The sequence below is a fragment of the Lithobates pipiens genome, unplaced genomic scaffold (assembly GCF_037356315.1).
Source record: "Lithobates pipiens isolate NorthernLeopardFrog02 unplaced genomic scaffold, aLitPip1_a1.2 Scaffold_18, whole genome shotgun sequence".
NCBI lineage: Eukaryota > Metazoa > Chordata > Amphibia > Anura > Ranidae > Lithobates > Lithobates pipiens.
Genome location: NW_027507758.1, coordinates 563688733 through 563712672, shown reverse-complemented (window position 1 = coordinate 563712672; position 23940 = coordinate 563688733). Strand labels below are relative to the sequence as shown.

General features: G+C 43.0%; 1 protein-coding gene across 1 annotated transcript in view; it reads right to left on the bottom strand.

The window, feature by feature from the left end:
• The window catches only part of KCNK3 (potassium two pore domain channel subfamily K member 3), a 151985-nt gene that overhangs the window by 44911 nt on the left and 83134 nt on the right, over positions 1-23940 (bottom strand). The gene's annotated exons all lie outside the window — the stretch shown is intronic.

Here is a 23940-nt window from a genome sequence, read left to right as displayed (position 1 = left end):
TTTCATTTTTTTACGAATATACGGGAATTCTAAAATTCGGAAATTCGAACATTCGGAATTTCGAAAAAAATTTAAAATTTCAAAATTCAGAAAGACGGAAATTCGAAAATCCGGAAATTTGAAAATCCGGAAATTTGGAAACCCCAAAATATCTGAAAAATTCAAAAGAACGAAAATCCAAAAATAAGAACGAAAATCCAAAAATAAGAACGAAAATCTGAAAATTCAAAAATCTGAAATAACTAACTAAATAATAACTTAACTATTACCAACTATTAAATTATAGGTATCAAACGTAACAAATTAATAATAATAATATTAAAATTAAATGTATTTTTATTATTTTGTTCCGTTCCATTTGTTTGAGATGCAGCATTCGTTATTTCCAATAATTTGTAACTTTAGATACATTTTTATTCGTTATGTTCACTAACAGCCAAATTTGAAAGGAAATTCCAATACCTATAATTAAATAGTTAGTTATTAATAGTAAGTTAGTTATTATTTAACATTTTTGGATTTTTGTTCTTTAGAACTTTCGGATTTTCCTTTCTTATTTTCGGATTTCCAAATTGTTGACTTTTTGAATTTCCAAATTGTCAAATTTCCAAAATCTGGAATTTCCAAATTTTCAAATTTTCAAATTTTCAAATTTCCAAATTGTCGAATTTTCAAACTTCCGAAAAAAACAAAAAACAAATGAAATGAAAACGAGTACAAACAAATTTTTTAGCAGTGCACATGTCTACCACAGTTGTGCCAAAAAATTAAACGGGATGTTACATTTGGAATTTCAAATTTATGAATTTTAGAATTTCCAAAAAGTCGAATTTTTGAATTTCCAAATTTCCAAAATCATGAATTTCTGAATTTTCAAATTTCCAAATTTTCAAATTTCCAAATTTTCAAATTTCCAAATTTTCAAATTTCCGGAAAAAAAAACAAATGAAATGAAAATGAGAATGAACACATTTTTGGCAGTGCACATGTCTATCACACTTGTGGCAAAAAATGAAATTTTCTAATTTCCGAATTTCCAATTTGCTGAATTTTCAAATTTCCGAATTTTCAAATATCCAAATTGTCAAATTTTCAAATTTCCAAGTTTCCAAAATCATGAATTGCAGAATTTTCAAATTTCCAAATCTTCGAATTTCCCAAAAAATAAAAATGAATGAAACAAAAATGAAAATGAACACATTTTTTGGCAGTGCACATGTCTACCACAGCCGTGGCAAAAAAATTTGTGAATAGGGCTGTGCCACAACCAGACCTCAACCACACTCAGTGCACATAGTTGTAGTGAATTGGGTCAGCATTTAGAATGTTACAGCAGGCAGTGAGGAGGGGGTATATTGCCTTCTCACCTCCTGCCATAGGCCTCTGAAAAGCATTTGACCACGGACTGCTTATCAGAGAGGTGACTGCATAGCCACACATATAATCAAGTCCTATGAGCAAGGGTGGTTTAGCATATGTATATGGTGGTAATGCATGATAAAACACACATTTCACAGCTTGCTACTTCAATATTGCAGAAGTATATGTGTGTTGTGACGTGTTATTCTTGCACTGTAAATGTACAGGGTAGAAAAACACACCTGCGTTCTAAGGCTCAGATGTGGTTTGTGGTGCCCTGCATTGCCAACATTAGCACAGGTGTACTTTTTTTTTGTGTTTGCAAAGGTGTGTTAACCTTTTCTAAATAATCAGGGTGCCTTAATGCAACGACCAGCAATGCATAAAACAAACAAACAAAAAAAACATTTTTTTAACGCACTGTAGCAATAAGAAAGGGTCCACAGACTGAAAACTCCCAATAGCAGAGGACTTCAGTGTTCAGTAATGTAGATCAGATCCTGCTGCTCTCCCTCTCCGAGCCTCTTCTCCGTATTACAGAAGAATGTTGTTTGTTTAACTGGTCATTTTTACTATGTGTTAATCTGCAGAGTCTTACCACGTTAAACCGCTCGGAGGGGACTCGTAGGAGAAGGTTCTGTGAAGTGACTTTGGTGGGCAGATTATGGGCCAGGCGCCAGAGACTGAATGGGGTCACTGTGCTATTTGAGGTCTCGGTATGGGAATCACAGGCAGACACAAATACTGCAAACCGCACAGACTATCTACTGCTGCTAAGAGATGAACTGCAGAGCAACAGACTACTCTCTTCTTTGACCAATGAAAAGATCCAATTAAGCTAGTCTGGATTAAAAAAAATGAAAAGAACACTAGTGATTGGAGGATTCACTTGCTTAAGCCAAGAGGCGCATTTGAGGAAATACGCAATATGTGCATGCATGGGTAAACGCTGATGCACAAGCCATGTATGGCCATGTACAGCCATTCACTGGTATTGGAGATTGTAAACAGCATCCTGTGACTCCCCACATGCGGGGAAGCACCAAGATTTTACTCTTTGGGAATTTGGAGTAAATAAATGTCCATGTGGATGAGGTATAACTGATACAGCACGGGTTAGACCCCTTTCACACTAAACAGCTTTACAGGTGCTACAGCTCTAAAAATAGCGCCTGGATAGCGCCTGTAAAGAGCCTCTCCTGTTTCTTCAGTGTGAAAGCCCGAGGGCCTGGAGCAGTGTGCTGGCAGGACACTAAAAAAGTCTTGCTAGCAGCATCGTTGAAGCGGTGAAGAATCGGTGTATACACTGCCCCTAAACTACTCCCGTCCGCTGAACTGAATGGGCACCGTGGCCGAACTGCCGCCAAAACGCTGATGCATTGAGTCATTTTAACCCTTTTTCTGCAAAAATGGTGGTAAAGTGCCTCTAAAAATAGCGCCACTTTACCACAGATGGCGCCGATGCCCCAGTGTGAAAAGGGCCTTAGACCCCTTTCACACTGAGGTGCTTTACAGGTGCTACAGCACTAGCACTAGGCATAGTGCCTGTAAAGAGCCTCTCCTGTGTCTCCAGTGTGAAAGACTGATGGCTTTCACACTGGAGCGGTGCGCTGGCAGGATGCCAAAAAAAGTCCTGCAAACAGCATCTTTGGAGCAGTGAAGGAGCAGTGTATACACCGCTCCTGCCCATTGAACTGAATGGGCACTGCTGCCAAACTGCCGGCAAAGCAACGGCTCATTTTAACCCTTTTTGACCACTAGTGGGGGTTAAAACCACCCCGCTAGTGGCCGAAGACCCCCGCAAAAACTATGGTAAAGCACCACTAAAAATAGCGGCGCTTTACCCCTGACAGCACTGACGCCCCAGTGTGAAAAGGGCCTTAGACCCCTTTCACACTGAGGCACTTTACAGGCACTACAGCACTAAAAATAGCACCTGCATAGCGCCTGTAAAGAGCCTCTCCTGTCTGGAGCGGTGCGCTGGCAGAACGCTAAAAAAAGTTCTGCAAGCAGCATCTTTAGAGCGATAAAGGAGCAGTGTATACACCGCTCCTTCACCACTCCTGCCCATTAAACTGAATGGGCAGCGCTGCCAAACTGCTGGCAAAACGCCGCTGCAGCAGTGCTTTGCGGTGCTTTGCGGGTAATTTTAACTCTTTTTCAGGCACTAGTGGAGGTTAAAACTGCCTGGCTAGTGGCCGAAGACCCCACAAAAATGACGGCGCCGACAGCGCCGTCGCCCCAGTGTGAAAGGGGCCTTAAAGTACCGCATGCTGGCAACACCTTGACTTCCGCTCTCATACATACAGCAGCCTGGGTCTCCAGCGGTCCAACATACTTCTATACACACTGCTCCAATCAGCAGCACAGGGAGTTAGAGCACTGTTATATGGAGCAGTGTGTAGGGAAGCCGGGTATAGGGGGCAGAGATCTGCTCCTATTAACAGCATTGCTCAGGAAGTTAGAGAACTGTTGATTGGAGCAGCGTGCAGGGAGGTGTGCTCTGGGGGGCTTAGCAGAGACACTGCTCCAATCAAAAGCATTACTAAGGGGGTTAGAACACTGTTGATTGGAGCAATGTCAGGGAGGCGTGTATTAGGGGGCTCAGCAGAGACACTGCTCCCATTAACAGCATTGCTCAGGGAGTCATAGCATGGTTGATTGGAGCAGTGTGCAGGGTGGCGTGTAGTAGGGGGCTCTGCAGAGACACTGCTCCAATCAACAGCAAATCTTCAGGCGTTAGAGGTCAGATGGATTTACGAAATATGGGAATTCGACCAGACAAACGGGAGAGAATCATGAAGCTGAGTTTGGAGAGTAGGCGGTAAAGAAATGTTTAGGGCTGTGGATTTATGGAAATTGAGTGTTAGACCAGATAATTGTCTAAATTTGGAAAAAATGTCCATGAGAGGTGGTACTGATAACAGGGGTGAAGTAAGAAATATCAGGACATCATCTGAAAACAGGCATAATTTGTGGTAATGGCGCCCGAGTTCCAGTCCTTTGATGTTTGGATTAGATCGAATGAGTTGTGCTAGGGGTTCGATGGTTAGGGCGAAGAGGAGAGTGGATAATGGGCATCACTGTCTGGTACCTCTCTTGATATTAAAGGGGCCGGAATGGTATCCTGAGTAAGATATACAGTGCTTTGCGAAAGTATTCGGCCCCCTTGAACTTTTCAACCTTTTGCCACATTTCAGGCTTCAAACATAAAGATATAAAATTTTTATTTTTTGTGAAGAATCACCAACAAGTGGGACACAATTGTGAAGTGGAACGAAATCTATTGGATTTTTGAAACTTTTTTAACTAATAAAAAAATGAAAAGTGGGGCGTACAAAATTATTCGGCCCCCTTGCGTTAATACTTTGTAGAGCCACCTTTTGCTGCGATTACAGCTGCAAGTCACTTGGGGTATGTCTCTATCAGTTTTGCACATCGAGAGACTGAAATTCTTGCCCATTCTTCCTTGCAAAACAGCTCGAGCTCAGTGAGGTTGGATGGAGAGCGTTTGTGAACAGCAGTTTTCAGCTCTTTCCACAGATTCAATTGGATTCAGGTCTGGACTTTGACTTGGCCATTCTAACACTTGGATACGTTTATTTGTGAACCATTCCTTTGTAGATTTTGCTGTATGTTTGGGATCATTGTCTTGTTGGAAGATAAATCTCCATCCCAGTTCCAAGTCTTTTGCAGACTCCAACAGGTTTTCATCCAGAATGGTCCTGTATTTGGCTGCATCCATCTTCCCCTCAATTTTAACCATCTTCCCTGTCCCTGCTGAAGAATAGCAGGGCCAAACCATGATGCTGCCACCACCATGTTTGACAGTGGGGATGGTGTGTTGAGGGTGATGAGCTGTGTTGCTTTTACGCCAAACATATCGTTTTGCATTGTGGGCAAAAAGTTTGATTTTGGTTTCATCTGACCAGAGCACCTTCTTCCACATGTTTGGTGTGTCTCCCAGGTGGCTTGTGGCAAACTTTAGACAAGACTTTTTATGGATATCTTTGAGAAATGGCTTTCTTCTTGCCACTCTTCCATAAAGGCCAGATTTGTGCAGTGTACGACTGATTGTTGTCCTATGGACAGAATCTCCCACCTCAGCTGTAGTTCTCTGCAGTTCATCCAGAGTGATCATGGGCCTCTTGGCTGCATCTCTGATCAGTCTTCTCCTTGTCTGAGCTGAAAGTTTAGAGGGACGGCCAGGTCTTGGTAGATTTGCAGTGGTCTGATACTCCTTCCATTTCAAAATGATCACTTGCACAGTGCTCCTTGGCATGTTTAAATCTTGGGAAATCTTTTTGTATCCAAATCCGGCTTTAAACTTCTCCACAACAGTATTACGGACCTGCCTGGTGTGTTCCTTGGTCTTCATGATGCTCTCTGCGTTTTCAACAGAACTCTGAGACTATCACAGAGCAGGTGCATTTATACAGAGACTTGATTACACACAGGTGGATTCTATTTATCACCATCAGTCATTTAGGACAACATTAGATCATTCAGAGATCCTCGCTGAACTTCTGGAGTGAGTTTGCTGCACTGAAAGTAAAGGGGCTGAATAATTTTGCACGCACCACTTTTCAGTTTTTTATTTGCTAAAAAAGTTTAAAATATCCAATAGATTTTGTTCCACTTCACAATTGTGTCCCACTTGTTGGTGATTCTTCACAAAAAATTAAAATGTTATATCTTTATGTTTGAAGCCTGAAATGTGGCAAAAGGTTGAAAAGTTCAAGGGGGCCGAATACTTTCGCAAGGCACTGTATAAGCTTTTGGGTTTTGATATAAAGTATCAATCCAACGCAAGAAACTAGCTCTGAATCCCGAACGCTGGAGTTGTATGTAGATAAGGCCAAGATAGCGAGTCAAAAGCTTTTCGTATATATAACGAGAGGAAACAGGTAGGGATACGATGAGAGTGGGCTGTAAGTGCCAGTAGTGTAACTCGGGGAATATTGTCACCAGTTTGTCTGAAGAGGATAAATCCAGTTTGGTCCTAGTGGATCAAAGTACCTATTATGGGATTAAGTCAGGTTGCAAGAATTTTGGCCAATATCTTAATATCCTAAATTAAGAATGGATATTGGTCTGTAATTTGACCATGAGGTAAGGTATCATTGAGATGGAAGCTGTGAGAGATTCAGTACGAAAGGATTGTCCATTGAGCAGAGAGTTGAAGGCCTCAACCATAAGTGGTTATAAAATTGTGGAAAACCGTTTATAATAAGCAGATGAAAAGCCATCTACACCAGGTCATTTACTGGGTTTCAATGTTTTTATTGCAGTCTGGATTTCTGTTAGAGTGATAGGATTGTCCATAGTAGGGATGAGCTTCGAGTTCCAGTCGAACTCACGTTCGACTCAAACATTGCCTGTTCGCCTGTTCAGCGAACAGTGAACAATTTGGGCTGTTCTCAGAAAATTCGAAAAGCCGGAACACCCTGCACAAGTCTATGGGAGAAATCTAAAATGCTAATTTTAAAGGCTAATATGCAAGTTACTGTCTTAAAAAGTGTTTGGGGACCTGGGCCCTGCCCCAGGGGACAGGGATCAATGCAAAAAAAAGTTTTAAAAACGGCCGTTTTTTCAGGAGCAGTGATTTTAATAATGATTAAAGTGAAACAATAAAAGTGTAATATTCCTTTAAATTTCGTACCTGGGGGGTGTCTATAGTATGCCTGTGAAGGGGCGCAGTGCTTAGAACTGTCCCTGCACAAAGTGTCATTTCGCAAGGAAAAAAAGTCTTTTAAAATCACTTTCCATTGTCGGCTCCCGTAATACAGAGAACACTCAATGAGTGTTCTCTGTATTAGCCGACAATTCATTCATTGATAAAAAATTTAAAAAAGCGCGGGGGTTCCCCTGAATTCAATTACCAGGCCCTTCAGGTCTGGTATGGATATTAAGGGGAACCCCGTGTCAAATTTAAAAAAAAAATGACGTGGGGGTCCCCCTAAATATCCATACCAGACCCTTCAGGTAAGTTCTTTCTGTAGAGTAAATGGAGTAGTATGATGGAAAGCAATCAATACTCATCTTTGCTTAGTAATCGCTGATGCAGTGAAAACCTGTGGATATTTTCAACCAAAATATTTAGGTGAGGACTGTGTCGTGAAATGTGTTTCTTGTAAACAGACAGTATGAACTGAGAGTTTAGAAAAGAATCGGAAAGCTTTGAAAAGTTTAGGAGGAGAGTTGAGACCCTGAACATTGTGCGTCAAAAGGTTTAGGGAAGTAATTTCAAAAAGAGGTAAGGGCAGAGAATCTGATTGTTGTGTAGAAAATAATAGGCATAAATTATATAGATATAGATATATATGAATATAGATATATATGAATATATATGTTAAAAAAAGGGGGGGTTAAGTTCCTAAGTGGAGCAAGTATCCAGAGGGTAGTGTAAGTCTCCAGGACAACGACAGCCAACAAATCAATTATACATATAATAGTTTAGAAGTCTAACGAATCTCAAATTTTAATAAAATTTGAAATAACTTTCAAGAAGGAAGTTATAATGTAGAGTAAGATTGTCATAACTAAAGTAGCGAGTCAGAGGTTTTATAAATTAATTTTGATATACTTCTTACATTTGGTTTGAGGGAAACTATATAACAGAAAAAATCAAATAACTAGGAGGAAAACTGACTATATAGAGAACCCAATCAGTAATTTTAGTTATTGTTAAACTTCCTAATAGAGAAAGTATAAAGTGTGAATCTTGAGGATGTTGTCAAAAGGATATAGTGTATAAGGTGTGAAAGGGGTAAGTCCTAAATAGAATATATCACCTATACAGGATTCAACAGTTTATCAATATTTCAGTCCATTAGATCTCCTTCTTCAATGGGCGGTGAAGCAATGTGACTTCTCTTGGAGGGGGTTTGATGATCAGGGGAGTCTTGTAAATTCTAAGGAGGACCATAGGGCTCTTGGCATCTGGGGTCTTTTATTGGTGTTCCAGGTGTTGACAGGCGAAGATCTTGTATGATGTTTATTAGGTCATCAGTTGTTTTGAAGGCATATGAAGTTCCTTTATAAGAAAATCAGACAACAAAGGGAAACCCCCATCTATAAGATATGCAGTGGTGCTGGAGCACTTGTAGATGTGGTTTCATTACTTTACATTAAATTCGTGTTTTTTGAGACAGATCTTAGAAAATGTGGTATCCGTGACCCTGGAATGTAAGGGACTCTTTATTGCGAGCAGTTTCCAATAATTGCTCCTTAGTACGGAAATAATGAAACTTTATGATTATGTCTCTGGGTGGCCCAGAATCCTTGCGGGGGACCAGGGATCTATGTATTCTATCCATTTCTAAGAGTTCTATAGGAATAAATGGAGCAAGTTCCTAAAAAAGTGCTGTAACTGTTGATTGAAGATCCTCAATTACCTCAGAGATACTGCATATCCGTAGGCTGGACCTCCTGGTCCTGTTCTCATAGTCTTCAATGCGGTTTTGAAGTAGAGAATATTCATCTTTAAGAGATTCTAGTTCTTCAGTCTGGTTAGAGGTAGTGACATCCACTTCATCCATCCTTTGTTCAAGGATAGTGGTGTGGTGGCCCACCTCACGAATCTCTCTTGTCAGTTTGTCTGTGATATTATCTGAGGTATTCTGTAAGGCTCTATGGAGAATCCTTTCATATTGATTCAATAAGTCAGAGCCATTTGTACCATTCTGTATATCGGTGGGGGTCACCCCAATGTCAGAAAGGGGCTCAACTTTTGACAGGGAAGAAGGAGACCGGAGCTGCAGCTGTGGCTGTGAGAGTACAGTATGAGGGGATGCTGATGCCGCCATTTTAGCTGTGGTTTTAGTCAGTCATTCCTGAGCCTTCTGTGGTTTCAGATTTGTTTTCTTCACACTGTGCATTCTATCAGTGCCCGGGAGTCACAAATATGTGACAGACACTGTGGGGGGGGGGGGGGGAGTTGGGGACTGATAGAATTTGTTAATATCTGGCCATCGCGTCCCGGTCGGTGTGGAGTGCTAAGCGGACATGTCCTGCTCAGTCAGTTTCGTGCATGCACCCCTGATTATTCGCTTTTCCTTGGCTCTTGGGGCTTTTTTCACACAGCACTCACCCCACCTGGAATATTGAGGCTAGATTAATTTCCTAATTCCATGTCCACCTGGATGCTGACTGAGGATACTCACATCTATTGGGCACCATCGTTTGGACATAGGATACCCATGCAATTCTGGTTTATGCCCCGTTTCTGGTGAGTGCACTGCATACTGGTGGCAGGTATTCACCGCAAAGTTTTACTACATTGCATGGAGTGGTGGATAATTTTTCCTTAAAAAGGAGGTTTAAGTTCTATTGTGTGTTACCATATGCTCTGATACCTTCTATATCTGGATAAAGAACCGTTTGAAGTGATTCACCAAGCTTATCCCCAAGCAATCTTTTTTCACCAATTGTTGACTGCTTTTTTTGTATTTTGTTTTTTGATCTTTGGACATTCACATATTATAAGTTTTCTAGTGCTGCAATGTTATATATTTTACAGTTATTTAAGCCAGCCATAGATGGTTCAAATCTCAGCAAGTTCAGCAGGGTCCCCACAGGCAGAACACAGTAGCTCCCATATAAACACTGACTGTGTTCATGAGGTAATCAAGCAACCATGGGTTGCCAGAAAGAAAATCGCATCGTCTATGGCTAGCTTTGGCGCTGTCAGTCTGGAAACTATGTAACAGTTTCAGTAAAAAAAAAGATTTACTTGATTCACACCTACGCAGTTTTAATGCTTTTTGCATTTTGCAGATTTGCACTACAGTCCATTTAACATGGTTTCCTATGGAACACATTCTGTAGTGCAAATCTGCAAAATGCAAAAAGCAATAAAAATGCATACAAACTATACACACCTCAAATACCGCCACCTACGTGTGTCAACACTGCGCCAGCACCCAACCTCCCCCAGCTGCCACTTGTATATATATCACTCAATCAATCAGAAGGTAAATATAACCTCACACCTTCACTGTGTCAAATCACTATCACCTTGTGGCGCTAAATAGGTAAGATCAGTCCCCCTGTAAACACTTCCAAAAGTATATGATGACAGTGTACAGAAGGGACTCTCCAACCCTTGTTCGATTCACCTCAAACAGAATATATGTATATATGCAAAAAAAAATCAAGCATATAAATAGAATATCAAATGACCTTAATTCACTCAATAAGTATATGTGCAAAAGTAAAAAAATATTTTCATAGCAAATTAAAATGTGTGCATATCCCTTAAGGAACACAGTATATTCAAAAAAATATGCAAAAGTGTATACCACAACTTCATACGTGTTTTTAACATAAAAGAAAAAAGCAATTTTTTATATAAAAAAAAGCAATTTTTTATAAAAAAGCAAAGAAGCAAGTCCTCAATAGAAGTGTCCCAAAAGAGAACGACAAGTGGTGATAAATAGAAAATCAGCACACCCTTCTCCTGTGTGCTTTCTTATCAGTGTCCCCAAACGATGAAAATCCTTCACCACACCAACAGTGACCCCCTATAGATGGAGCACTCACCAGATGGATTGCCTAGCACTCTCGCACCAGGCTCAACAAGCGTTTTAAATTACTTAATTGAGGATCACAGATGTCCGGCACACAGTATTCAGAGAGTATTAATTCCTCTTTGCAGATTCCAATAAGATTATCTCCCCAAGTTCCTCAAAGAGAAAAACAGAGGCTTCCCATGGTGTAATACTATAAAATAACTTTAATAGCACACTTAAAAGCCACTCGGTAATGCACTCACATGTAAAAAATTTGTAACAAGCACTTCAAAGTCACTGCAATACTTCACATCAGCAAAACTTCACTCTAAGGCATTGGTGGTTACAGTGGATACTGGTCACAGTTAGCAGTGTCAGTGATATCTCTCACCCCTCCTTCTGCTGTATGGTACCCTACAGCCAGACTCTCAGTGACACTCTCTCTCCAGTCCTGTTCCTCGTGTTAGAGGCACACACACTTCCGCCTTGTTTGCAGAGTTGATTCAATCAATAGTTGCCAGATAGCCACGCCCCCGACATGTTTCGTCATAGGACTTATTCATGGGATTTTTTTTTTGCATATATACATATATTCTGTTTGAGGTGAATCGAACAAGGGTTGGAGAGTCCCTTCTGTACACTGTCATCATATACTTTTGGAAGTGTTTACAGGGGGACTGATCTTACCTATTTAGCGCCACAAGGTGATAGTGATTTGACACAGTGAAGGTGTGAGGTTATATTTACCTTCTGATTGATTGAATAAAAATGCATAGATGTGAATCATGCCTTAAGAAAGCTGTATACAGTGAAGCAGGATCACAATATACTGAATAGTATTATAGATTTGGGTTTACCATCACATTAGTTTGTGTCTTTTATATCTGCCTGGAGTTCAGCTCTCAATGATTCCGGTACTATACATCAGTGGTCATCAACCCCTGTCCTCAGGGCCCACTAACAGGCCAGGTTTGCAAGATAACTGAAATACATCACAGGTGATATCATTTGCTGCTCAGTGATTGCAGTATTCTAGTCTGCATCTCCCCCTAGGTAATACATAAAACGTGGCCTATTAGTAGGCCCTGAGGACAGGGTTGATGACCACTTCTATACATGACACAATTACCCTTCGGCCTACTCTGCCCTCTCATCCATGTTTTTTTTTAACTCCCTTTATTGACAAGGTATATAGAAACAATTTGATATGACCCTCTCACCCATCTTACCTTGAGTTGGCCTGTCTCACTCCCAATCTCAAGACCACTGATTTATAAAGTATGAAGCACCTCTATAAGACTGAACTGAGGCAGTCCCTAATAATATGAAATATCCGCAATGCCAGATGCTGGTTGATGTTTCCCTAGGCCTCAGTTCAACAGGAGGGAGCTGCTTAGTAGTAATTCAAAGGATAGCCTTTTCATCCAAATAATAACAATATAATTTGGTAATCTTGAATTGCATGAATTTACAGTGATCTTAGGCCCTCCGTTTTTTTGTTGTTGTTGTTTTTTAGCATCCCGGCAGCTGATCTGCATATGCATCTTCTTTATCTTTTAATCCTTGCCTATGTTCCTGTTTAAGTTGGTGCAGGGCCGTCTTTAAGGCGGGGCAAAAAGGGGCAGCTGCCCTGGGCCCTGTCATTGTTGTGGGGCCCAAAGTAGCTGCCTCATACTTGCCAACTATCCCAGTTTAAATTTCCTTGTCCCTTGAAGTTTTAGCCCTGTTGTTGTGTACAGATGACTCACCTGCAGACCCTGTGTTTATATGTAAATAACTGGCATTTATATGTAAATAGAAGCTACATTACTAAGCAAATAGCTGTGGCCAGCTGCATTGATATGTAAATAAAGGTGGCATTCATATGTATATCATGCTTCCCTGCAGTGAGAAGATGATGTGCTGTAACCACTAGCAATCAGTGAGCAGTATTACTGTACAGTAATCTCTAGCAACTAATTAACAAGCAGAAATCATTTGCTGTAACCTCTAGCAACTAATAAGTGAGCCGTAATGTGTGCTGTAACTTCTAGCAACCAGTCAGTAAGCAGTAATGATATGCTGTAACCTCTGGCAACCAATCACAATTGCTGCCTGATCTGATACAGTAAACTGATTTTAAGCCCAGCTTCTATTTATTGTATGTCTCAGAGCAGATGGAGAGTGAAATTGCATGGGAGGGGGCCCCCAAAAATTTTTTTGCCCGGGGTCCAATCAATATTAAAGACGGCCCTGAGTTGGTGTCATGACTATCCCACACCCACCTAACTACACCCGAGCCAAACCCCCATCAAATCATTCTCTGCAGCTATTACCTTTTCTACCACCACCCCCTCCCTTTAGAATGTAAGCTCTACGAGCAGGGCCCTCCTGTACCTTTTGTATTGTACTGTAATTGTGTTGTCCCCCCCTATACATTGCAAAGCGCTGCGTAAACTGTTGGCGCTATATAAATCGTGAATAATAATAATAATAATAATGACTGCTGCCCCATATTTACTGTTTTGGGGTCTACTTTCTCTTGCAGCATCCTGTGGCACCACCCTTGCATGAAGGGACTTGATGTGTGTCACTATACTTTGCGCATCAATAGAAACACACACCCCCATAGCCTAGGATGGCAAGGCACGCCTCTGCTCTTCCCTCCTCTAAGCTAAAAGACTAACTCCAGACTGCACTGTCTCTTGTTTTCGTTCCTGTGAACACTGGAAGTTCAGGGAAGCAGCACTAAGAGCAAAGTTAAAAATGGCAAGTGCTGGGGTAAGAATTTTAACAAATAGTTTCCTGGGAAATGTTGATATTATTGTGCTCAATTTGTTTACAGAGAGTTCATTAGTATTTGAAGTGGAGGGTGATTTTTAAACCTGGAAATCTTTCACCTACGGGAATGGGAATCGGGCCATAAATTTTAGATATTTTTATTTTATGCTAAACATGTTTCAGCTACTACTGATGCCACTATAAATCATTGCAGGGATAAATCTATAAATGGGGAGTGGGGGCCCCTGTCCATCAGCTGTTATAAATATAGATATGCCCTTGACTATAAGACTCTGGAGGATTAACGTGACCTGCATATCAATAATGGAGATTTATATGGGTGTGTGAAGGCAGGCTCCTAATGACCATTTGGAAACTCACCAAATCATCAGTTTTCAGATCCAAAACAGAGCTTAAATCTGCATCAGATATTCACTGTATTTACTTTTCCAAAAATAAAGAGGAATGGGAGCGGAGATGGAAAAGACCACACAAGACAAAGAGGACAACTAAGGTCAGGATGGTGACCTAGAGGCCAGCACTGTGGTTTCAATACTTGGCTCCCATTTATAATATTGTATTGCAGTAACACACCGCGCATTACCGCAGTGCACCTTACATGCATTGGTGGGATGTGATACCACTCATTCTAAAATGCACCTTGCCGGCGTGTGTTGCAATGCATTGCACTGCCATAAGAAGCCCTAAAGCAGAGGTAGGCAACCTTTTTAGAGGTGAAGATCTACCTCGACAACATGGACGAGATAAAAGATCACCAGGTTTACGTTCATTCACAATTTTATTCATGTCTGACTTCTGGTCACCCCCACAAGGCTGTTGCCGGAGCTCATCATGAAAACAGAACATCTGGTACTGCAGGCTGACAGATTTTTTTTTTTATAGTTTCAGGCCTGGCTTTCTGCGCTGATTTCAGGTCAGTGTAAATAATATGTAGGTTAGTATCCAGTAGTCAATGGTAAACAGGGCAGTGTACAGAGGTCAGGACGATGTAGGGAAGTGTACAGAGGTCATTAGTAAGTAGGACAGAGTACAGAGGTCAGAAGGATGTGTGGCAGAGTAGAGAGGTCGGTAGGTTGTAGGGCAGAGTACAGAAGTCAGTAAGATGTAGGGCAGTGTACAGAGGTCAGTAGTAGGAAGGGCAGTGTACAGAGTTCAGTAGAATGTGGGGCAGTGTACAGGGATCAGAAGTATGTAGGGCAGTGAACAGAGGTTAGTACGATGTAGGGAAGTGTAGGATGCTGGAACTGTGACATCATAATAGGCGGGGACATCATTCGGTGATGTCCCTATATAAGTCGCTGCGCGCCTGGTCCCCGTCATTGTGAGCGGAGGGAGCGACGAGGCAACATCTGAAGAGAAGAAGAGAAGAACAGAAGGCAGCGGCGACAGCGGCGACAGCGATGACAGCGGCGACAGAAGACCGGGCCACCGCCTGTAAAAGAGCTAGAAGAAGGCGCGGTGTCCCGACAGAAGAACCGAAGAGAGGGACAAGACCCCCGAAGTCGGAAGAAGAGGGCGGCGGGCGGCGAGGAAGAAAGCCGGGCTCCTCCGCTAGCAAAAGAGCTAGAAGAAGATAGCGGAGGAGTCCGGCTAGAAGACCCCCGAAGACGGAAGACCCCCGGAGCTGGGCAAGAAACTATTTTAACCCTTGTTGTTGTGTTTTTTTTTACTTTATTTTACAGGTGAATGGGTAGGGGTACATTGTACCCCATATTCATTCACATAGGGTGGGGGGCCGGTATCCGGGGCCCCCTTATTAAAGGGGGCTCCTGGATTCCGATAAGCCCCCCACCCGCAGACCCCGACAACCAACGGTCAGGGTTGTCGGGAAGAGGCCCTTGTCCTCATCAACATGGGGACAAGGTGCTTTTGGGACATGTTGAGGGCACGCGGCCTGGTATGGCTCAGGAGGGGGGGGTGCTCGCTCGTCCCCCCCTTTCCTGGCCGGCCGGGTAGCGTGCTCGGACAAGGGTCTGATGTGGACCTGGGGAGAACCCCCACGCCTTTTTTTTCGGCGTTGGGGTTCCCCTTTAAGTCCATACCAGGTGGCGGGGCCAGCAACGTCTCCTTCGCGGGCCCCGCCTACCTGGAGACGCGCTCAAAATGAGCGGATTTTCCTCCGCGTGTGTGGGCGAGTCCGTTCATTTCAAAAGTACGGCGGATAGTACGGCGGACTTAGTCCGCCGTATTAGTCCACTGAAAAAGTGCCGTGTGTGGGCAAGTAGCCCGTTCGGAAGGTCCGCAGACAGTCCGGCGGGAAGTCCGGCGGACTAAGTCTGCCGGATAGTCGGCTACGTGTGTACGCGGCATAAGCTGTAAAGCAGTGTACAGAGGTCAGTAGGATGTGGGGCAGAGTAGAGAGGTCAGTAGGGTGTAGGGCAGAGTACTGAAGTCAGTACGATGTAGGGCAGTGTACAGGAGTCAAAAGTATGTAGGGCAGTGCACAGAGGTAATTACGATGTAGGGCAGTGTACATGGGTCAAAAGTATGTAGGGCAGTGCACAGAGGTCATTACGATGTAGGGAAGTGTACGGGGGCCAGAAGTATGTAGGGCAGTGCACACAGGTCAATACGATGTAGGGAAGTGTATAAGAGTCATTAGTATGTAGGGCAGAGTACAGAGGTCAGTACGATGTAGGGCAGTCTACAGGGATCAGAAGTATGTAGGGCAGTGCACAAAGGTCAGTACGATATAGGGAAGTGTGCAAGGGTCATTAGTATGTAGGGCAGAGTACACAGGTCAGTAGTAAGTAGAGCGGTGTACAGAGGTCAGCAGTAATAGGGCAGTGTACAGAGGTCAGTAAGATGTAGGGCAGTGTACAGAGGACAGTAGTAAGTAAGCCAGTGTACAGAGGTCAGTAGGATGTAGAGCAATGTACAGAGGTCAGTAGTAAGTAGGACAGTGTACAGAGGTCAGTAGGATGTAGGAAAGTGTACAGAGATCAGAAGCATGTAGGGCAGAGTACAGAAGTCAGTAGGATGTAGGGCAGTGTACAGAGGTCAATAGGATCAATAAAAGTGTACAGAGGTCAGCAGTATGAAGAGCAGTGTATAGGAATCAGTAAGGCAGAGGACAGGGATGAGCGGGTCAGAGGTCAGCAGGGTAGAGGACAGTGGTCAGGATGGTAAAACACTGGGGAGTCAGGAGGGCCTGGTACAGTGGGGTCAGGAGGGTAGGGTGCTGGGGGGTGGGTCAGGAGGGTGTGATGCAGAGAGTTCAGAAGGGAAAAGTACTAAGGGTGCTGGAGGACATGGTGAGGTGGGGGGGTTCAGGAGGATATGGTGCAGGGGGTTCAGGAGGGCAGAGTACAGGGGGGGTCAGGAGGGCACAGTACTGGGGGGGTCAGGAGGTCAAAGAACGGGAGAGTCTGGAAGGTACGGTACTGGAGTATCAGGAGGGCATGGTGCCGGGGTGTCAGGATGGCATGGTGCAGGGAGGCCAGGAGGGTATGGTATTGGGGTGTCAGAAGAGCATATTACTGTAGGGTCAGGAAGGCATAAACATTCATTCCTTATGTAGAGAAGCTGCTTGTTCTGTTGCTGATCCCTGTTGGTCCTCCTGACACATGAGATCACCCACAATCGCCTTGGATGGATCGGAGGGGAGGGCCAGTGTGGAAGCACGCACTACACTCGGTGGAAGAATTTGGGGTGCTTGAATTAGAGCCCAAACCCACCCGAGCTATATTGGAGGCTTTTCTTGCCCTGCAGCCACACATTTGCAAAGAATGTTGTGTATTAGATTGTAATCTCCCAGGAGCAGGGTCCTCCTAACCCTCCTGTATTGAATTGTATTGTTGCTGTATTGTCTCCTTTAATATTGCAAAGTGCCGTGTAAACTGTTGGCGCTATATAAATCCTGTATAATATTAATAATAGTAATTTATTTTAAAAAGTGTTTTATTGGCTTATATGGTTGAATTGAAAAATCGAAACACATTTTAAAACCTACTTAGTCATCCAAAAAAAATTCACAAATATTCCTCTCATCGATATGGCTGCCTTGACAGCCTCTATAGTTTCATTAGCGGAGGGGGAAATGTCATGTGTGATGTGTACGGTTCTCCTCTTCTAGTCACAGCTGTGATGTCAGCAATCCATCAGGCTGTAACTCGAACAACAATTTACAGATCCATCTGGAATGAATAAGTGATCTGTTGGAGAGACACCTGGGAGCAGCCTTGACCTGTGCCTTTGACAGGTAATTAAGTTCATTAATAAAAGGATGCCTGGGGCTTGGCTTTCAGCTCACCTCAGGCTGATGTTTCCTTAATTAGGAATGATTAAGCTGTGGGACATTGTGTCTTCTGAAAACAGTAGCACCGAGATGATGAGTGTTAAAGCTCAACTCCGTGGATGATTGCCCTAATGGGTTAACAGCAGACAAACATTCTGGTTCCTCAAAAGCCAATTGCCATCAGATGGGCATACTTCCAAGTCATTTTACAAGGCGGGATTAGTGCAGCTTCTATTATACTTCCTGACTGCTTTGAATATATAGTGCATCTGGAAAGTACTCACAGCATTTCACTTTTTCCACATTTTGTTATATTACAGCCTTATTGCAAAATGAATTAAATTAATTATTTTCCTATAAATTCTACAAACAATACCCCATAATGACAGCATGAAAGAAGATTGTTTGAATTTTTTGTAAATTTATAGGAAAAAAAAAAAAGAAAAAAAATCCCATGTGCATAATGCCCTGTACACACGGTCGGACTTTCCGACGGAAAATTGGATCGTGTTGTTGGAAAATCCAATCGTGTGTGGGCTCCATCGGACTTTTTCCGTCTGAATTTCCGACACACAAAGTTTGAGAGCAGGCTCTAAAATTTTCCGATAACAAAATCAAATTGTTTAAATTCCAATCGTATGTAGACAATTCCAACTGACAAAGTGCCACGCATGCTCAGAATAAATTACCAGACGAAAGCTATTGGCTACTGGCCTGTTTATAGTCCCGGCGTACGTATTCTACGTCTGTGTGTATACAAGACAGGTTTGAGCCAACATCCATCAGAAAAAAATCTGATAGATTTTGTTGTCGGAATGTCCAACCGTGTGTATGGGGCATTAGTATTCACAGCCTTTGCTCAATACTTTATTGAAGCACCAATTGGCACCAATTACAGCCTCAAGTCTTTTTAAGTATGATGCTACAAGCTTGGCAGTTTTTCTCATTCTTCTTTGCAGGACCTCTCAAGCGCCATCAGGTTGGATGGGGAGCGTTGGCGCACAACCATTTTCCAATCTCTCCAGAAATGTTCAACCGAGTTCAAGTCTGGGCTCTGGCTGGGCCACTCAAGGATATATACAGAATTGTCCCATAGCCACTCCTTTGGTATCTTGGCTGTATGATTAGGGTCGCTGTACTGTTGAAAGATGAATCTTCACCCCAGTCTGAGGTCTAGAGCACTCTGGAGCAGGTTTTCATCAAAGATGTCTCTGTACATTGCTGCATTCACCTTTCACCTGATCCTGACTAGTCTCCCAGTTCCTGTCACTGAAAAACATCCCCACAGCATGATGATGCCACCACCACCATGCTTCACTGTAGGGAAGGGAATTGGCCAGGTGATGAGCGGTGCCTGGTTTCCTCCAGACATGACACTTGCCATTCAGGCCAAAGAGTTCAATCTTTGTTTCATCAGACCAGAGAATTTTGTTTCTGATGGTCTTAGAGTCCTTCAGGTACCTTTTAGAAAACTCCAGGCGGGCTGTCATGTGCCTTTTACTGAGGAGTGGCTTCCGTCTGGCCACTCTATTACACAGGCCTGATTGGTGAAGTGCTGCAGAGATGGTTGTTCTTCTGGAAGGTTTTTCTCTCTCCACAGAGAAAAGCTTTAGCTCTGTCAGAGTGACCATTTTTGGTTATCTCCCTGGCTAAGGCCCTTCTCCCATGATCGCTCAGTTTGGCTAGACGGCTCGCTCTAGGAAGAGTCCCAGTGACTCCAAACTTCTTCCATTTACAGATGATGGAAGCCACTATGCTCATTGGGATCTTCAATAGTATAGCATTTTTTCTGTACCCTTCCCCAGATCCAGTGATGGCTGTCCTTACCCTGGATGCGGGCGGTGAGAGCGTGGGGACAACTTCCTTCTTCTGCACAAAGTAAGGATCCTAGATTGCTCTTCCTTCTAGACACCTTCAGTGCTTCAGGATCAAAAAAGTCCCTCAGGACTAGGAACTCTAAGCCCCCTTTAGAAAAATAACACAATCTGTTGTAAACTGAATGTAGGAGTATTTCCTCTTCTTGGTAGAACTGATTCCAGCCCCACTGACTCCAGAAATTAGCAGCCCACCTGGCTGGTAGAAAGGGTTAAGCAAAGCGCTGTACTTCAGAAATCTTACTACATGTGGCAGTCTCTACCCTTGTGAATCCCTGGGTGTGCTGATGTATTCCCTCTGTTCTCCTTGCTCCCTGCTGCTCCTTAAACAAGATTCCTCTTCAACACTAATAGGATCTTCCCAAGCCAGCCCAAGCCTGGAGGCAGAGCCACCCTCTAGACCCATGGGTCCCCTCCTAGGTCACCGACAGCCTCCCCAGCACTCCGTCTTCCACCCAACCCCCCTGCTGGCATGACTAATCCATATTCAAGGGCTGACCTAACCTGCCAGGACATTCTACCTAGGGATTAGCCATGTTCCCTCAAGTATGCAGATCAGAACCTCCTGACATCCACCCACTAACTTCTAGAAGCTTCTACCAGCTTCTAAATTCAGGGGGGGGGGGGGGGGTACCAGAGACCTCTCTCTGTAGAGCAATCCAGCCTGACCTGTAGTAACCCTTACCCAATTTCTGAATTATAAAACATATGAGTCATAGACTTAAATTTGCCTGCACAAATACTAGAGGATGCTATACTGTGGTCATGTGTTCCCACTGGCCAATCACAAAACAGAGCTTTGATGGGATCATACTGGGAAAACTTACAAGGTGAGAGGCTACAGCAGGGGCTGATCTGTGTCAGACATTCATGAACACAGTCCAAAACTGTACATGAACCACGATTTACATGGTGGTGCCATCTCTCAGTTTAAGAAGTAGATGGTTCAGTAATTAAAGAATTCCAGGTATGGCAATTTATGTATAGTTACAGGGGTCCAGCTTGGACCAATGTACCTATGTATATAGCATACCAGTGGGTTCCCCCTGGGAGCTGGAAATCATTGTAGTAGACACAGCTACTCCAGTGATCTCCACTTGCTTCCAGATTCCATGCCGAGCGGCTGCCCTGCTGCATTGTGAACTCGGGAGGTTGGCTACTCAGCAAGGGCGCCATTCAGAGTGCAGAGATCAGAAATCATTACCACGTCTTTCTATCTTGTCCAATCAGAGAATGCTTTGCATTCATTGAGAAAATACAAATCATTCTCAGAATGGCTCCCGTACCGAGCAGCCAACCTCCTGTGTTCAAAATTCAGCAGGGCAGCCGCTTAGTACAGGGACTGGAAGCAAGTGGAGATGACTGGAGTAGCGGTGTCTACTACAAGGATTTCCAGCTTCCAGGGGCATCAGCCAAGTGTGGTATATCCACTTGACCTCCAGAAGATTTACCCCCCTCATGAACAAGCCATCTTTTGCAATATGGCACTATGTTACTTTAACTGACAATAACGCAGTCATGCAACACTGTAAATAAATGTAATTGATATCCTTCTTTTCCCACAAATAGAGCTTTCTTTTGCTGGTGGACATTTATTGGCTGGCACCCGCTGATCAGCTTGGGCTGTGTCTAATCACAGCACAGCCACGGCGTCAGCGGCATGTGTGTGCACCCCTACCTAGAAATGTCAGATCACGTACTAGGCATGTGATCGGCACAGGAGAGACGCTCTGCTGCCGTATAACTAAGTTAATTTGGTTGGAATGCGCATATACATAGTTACATTGGACCAAGTTAAATCAATGTAGCTCTGTATAAAATATCCATACCGGGTATTCTTCATTAATAATTGAAGCATGACATTATAATATTAAAGTCCAAACACAAGTTTACCCCATTGATAAAATGTTATCAAATCCAACGCGTTTCAGGGGCTGTATCTCCACCCCCTTCACCAGGGTTTGAAGGAATGATCCATTGTAACAGTGCATGTGGACTCAAGAATCAGTCAATTTAGCAGCTTTTTACACAATTTGTACGCCAGTCTATCAGCAGCTGGTTTAAGGAGGTAAATGGCATAGTGACCCCAGATAATGGCTGAACGATAACTGGGCTGCAGTATGTTTAAACATTGACTTCTTGAGGCACTGTAGGGTTCCCTTCATGTTTGACTCTTCTGTGTGGTTCACGGTGGAGTGCCAGTGCTGCTCTATTTAACAGTAGGAAAGTGAATGAATGATGATGTGCTGGTGCTCCCTTAGGGGTTGGGGAGACGACATCCTGCATTTACAGTTCGGCCCTCCATATACAGATCAAATTTTTTGTGGTTGCAGGAAATAAATTCGTTTTTTTTGATTCCCCCATGAACAGCCAATGTTAACAGGAGAATACCTCCTACGGAGACAATGTGTTCTCCCGGCGGCGGGGGGGGGGGGGGGGGAGCCATCCCTGCCAGCAGAACACAGTAAATATTGCTAGCAGCTATAACATATATAACAGCTATAACAGCCGCTAGCAACATTTGCATGTAAAATCCGGCAGGCAGGTTGTACCCAAGTTGATCGATCAACTTGGGTACATTTAGCCTGCCCGTACATGGTTTGAAAACTGGCCAAGATTCAAACCATCTATGGCAGGCTTAAAGGGGTTGTAAAGCCTCAAGGTTTTTCACCTTAAAGTGGTTGTATACCCGCTGAAGTTTTTTTTTTTTTTTTTACCATACAGGTTTAGGAGATATTTTTTTACCTACAGGTAAGCCTTATTATAGGCTTTCCTGTAGGTAAAAGTACCAAAATTGAATATACAACCACCAGGTGAAAAACCTTCTGTGCTGCAGCTCCTCCCAGAGCCCCCCTTTTTCTTACCTGAGCCCATCCGTTCCAGTGATGTGCACAAGCCTAGCGAGACAGCCCCTGTCTCCATCCTCATTGAATAGATTGATAGCAGTGGGAGCCATTGGCTCCCACTGCTGTCAATCAAGTTCAGCGACAGAGAAGCAGGGGCGGTCCTGAATCCTGCTGTCTGTGTCAATGAACATACTAGCAGGACTCGTGAGCACCCGCACAGGTGCCCCAATAAAAAGCGGCTCTCTTTGAGGGCACCTAATGAAGAGGAGGAGCCAAGAGCGCGCCAGGGCACCCCAGAAGAAGAGGATTGGGGAGGTAAGTATAACAGGTTTGTTATTAAAAAAAAAAAAAGCGAGTGGAGGCAGCCTAATACAGGAGGTGTATTACTGGCTAGATCACCAGGGGAAAACATAGATAAAGAAAGCCTAAAAAAGAAAACAAATGCATCCACCACATCTAATGACTGATAAGCTGCAATATATTACAGTTTTGATTTTGGGTTTAATACCTCTTTAAGTACAGGTCCAGTTTAATTGAAAAACAACTCTGGTACAAAGCTCTGACCTGACTTTACCTTACACTGGACATAGATCTCCTTGGCTACACACATGTATCTATATTGGCTGGAACTGCGTGTAACACAAAGCAACATCTGGTAGGGCTTCACCACACTATTGTGCGCCAAAACAAAGAGCGCTGAATAGGAGGTGCTCAGCGTTTTATCGCCAAACATAAAAGGTAATATGAGCAATGCTAACAATGGATCTGAATCGGAATCGTTAACCAAAAAGAGGATTCTAATTGTCAAATGACATGGATTTTTTTCCTGTTACTTGTTTAAATTATTATTATCATTTATATTGTTATTATTATCAACTTGGTTATATTATTATTATTATTACTATTATTATTACAACTATCCTGGACCTGTTTTTGCTCACTTCACACTACTGTGATGTGACTTTGATGCGATTTACAGTGCAATTATGTGGAGCTACTTTTCATATTCTATGGGGCCAAGTCACTGTAAAACAAGCCAAAGTAGTGAAGTAATCTTTTCCAAAACCGCACCATTCCGATTCGCAATGATGTAAACAGCACTATTTCTCTTGTCAATGCAATTCTGTGTGACTCCAGTCACATCAGAATTCGCATTGGTTTGGACCAGGTCTTAATAGCCACAATATTTTATATGTCTGTTAAAAAAAAAAAAAAAGAAAACTAATTTAAAAAAGACCTTAGAGAATTAAAATCAAATCAAAATAAATAAAGGAAGTGAAAGGACACTATGAAATAAGCTTAATAATAACAATATTTTATATATAGTGCCT